The 2,224-nt window shown below is 39.1% G+C and overlaps 1 protein-coding gene and 1 pseudogene across 1 annotated transcript in view; one reads left to right on the forward strand and one right to left on the reverse strand.

Annotated features, from left to right (window-relative positions):
* LOC101650741 overlaps positions 1 to 98 on the reverse strand; it is a 1,737-nt pseudogene extending 1,639 nt beyond the window's left edge.
* KMT2C (lysine methyltransferase 2C) overlaps positions 1 to 2,224 on the forward strand; it is a 270,207-nt gene that overhangs the window by 31,148 nt on the left and 236,835 nt on the right. The window lies entirely within an intron of this gene.

The raw sequence follows: 2,224 nt of genomic DNA on the forward strand, positions 1-2,224 counted from the left end.
AAAAACGTTTTGAGTTCATCATGAAGCTCAAAAACACGTTTTAAAACTTTTCCTCTCGACAACCATCTCACTTCATTTGGTGTGAAATAGCAGGGCATTGTTCGACACATTCAACTCGTTGCACAGTTGTGAAAACATCAATAAAGTGCTCGTCTTTACAAAATTGACAAGAGCTTATGACACTTTTTATTATTTCTTGTAACTCTTGTGGCAGCGACTTTTTTGCTAATATTTGCCAATGAGTTCCAGTGACTTTTGGTTACTCATTCAGTACCAAACGTTGAAATTCAGATCGACATCCTAGCAGTGCTGGAGGACCATCTTTGCAAACATCACAAACCTTTCCCCAAGAGATATTATGCTCTTTCAGAAATAAACCAATTGTGTCAAATACATCACATGCAGTAGTTGTTTCAAGAGGTTTGCAAAAAAAAAGAAACATCTTTACAGTCGCTATCATTAATACACCTCCTGTAAACCAGTCACTGTAAAGTTTGCAACATCTGTAGATTCATCAAGCCAGACGCTAAATACTGGAAGTGGAACAGATTTAATATCCTGGATTACCTAATCAAGAATATCAGTAAAGATGCCATCTATTATTCTGCAGACTGTGTTGTTAGCTAAGGAAATAACACTCAATTTTGTAAGAAAATCGTCTCCGATCGTAATTCGAACCATGTTTTTGGCTAGGCAACAGTAAATCCTCAGCAATGGTGTGAGGTTTCATAGCCCTAGCGATTCTGAGTGCTATCAAATATGAAGCATCAACAGCTGCTACGTTTTGTTTGTGGTACTTGCCACCAGTTTCAAGTCTGGCTTTCTTGAGTCCATCATCTTTGCTTCTAAAATGGTATCCTTGGTGGCAAAGCTCGGATGCTTGCTATTAAGATGGCGTTTTAGTTCGTTCAGCTTCATAGATTCAGCTGATAGAACTTCACAACAAATAACACATTGGGGTTTCTCAATTTCTGCTGTAATTATTGAGGTGAAACCATACTGTAAAAAATCCTCACTGAAGGGGTGTGTGGGAGGAGCTAGGGGGGGAATATCCTCACTATATTTTCTTTTCTTAACATTCTCTACACGATCCATTGTCATGGGATGGTTTGCTAATGAAAATAATATATAACAATAGCTTTAATAATACAAAAGATGGCACATCGCATAGTTATGTCAATACAGTTCATTAAAGTTTCCTATGGTTTACCATTCTGTGTTTTTTTTTTTTTACATACTTGTTATTATCACAAGGGAGCAGTATTCACATCAACCACAGCTGAATATAAAAAGACCAATCAGCATCCAGATTAAGTTCCCATGGTACAAATATATATATATGTAGATATATATGTATATATGTATGCATTAGTAGTTGATTTTACATTTATCCAGTAATTATAGGTAATTTATAAAGTATTGTTTTACCTCCAGTACTGCAGCTTTCAACACAACAGCTGCTTTCTACACACTAGCTGCTCTCTACACAGTAGCTGCTCTCTGTATAGGTGTGCCTGTTCCACATAAGTACATTATGGTGCCAACTCTGTCACATACACTTGTATTTGTACAGAGTGTATGTGATGGGGTTGGTGCGATGATGTCATCACAGCCGTTACTCATATGTGGGCATATCTGCATGTGGGTGGACCCTCCTGGAGCCGGATAGAGGAGCTTTGTCTCGGTTCCTAAGACCATTGGAAATATGTGTTTTCCAATGGTCTTAGGCAACCCCTGTGAAAGGGTCATTTGAACCCCAAAGGGGCCGCAACCCACAGGTTGAGAACTGCTGAACTAGAGGAAAGTTATATGCTTCACTGGTGCTATACTGTTCCCTGACTGGCTCATCTCTTCTTGTGACCCTTCTATAAGTGATGTCCAATTGCCTACAGATGGGCTTTGGGTCTCCACTCCACACTCCCCCGCATTCACATTGGTAAGATTTTTTGTTCTAGATCTTTGATGTTTGATACCTGATCCCATCAACACCTCATGGTCACAAAGGCTGGTGTGCTTCTTCCAGGAGGACTTCGTTCCTTCTCTGACCACTTGTTTATCTTAAAGCCTTTAAGACCGCAGATGCTATATCTTTTGATAGCACAGCACCATCAGCTTTCTTTACCACATTTGCTTATCACAATCCACACATACATCCATTGTGTCAAGCACATTTGTACATTTGTTGCCATCATCATTCTCAAAACATTTTCTTTCTACTTGAGCC

Source organism: Echinops telfairi, unplaced genomic scaffold (assembly GCF_000313985.2).
Source record: "Echinops telfairi isolate 266 unplaced genomic scaffold, ASM31398v2 ScPeMD7_31;HRSCAF=116, whole genome shotgun sequence".
NCBI lineage: Eukaryota > Metazoa > Chordata > Mammalia > Afrosoricida > Tenrecidae > Echinops > Echinops telfairi.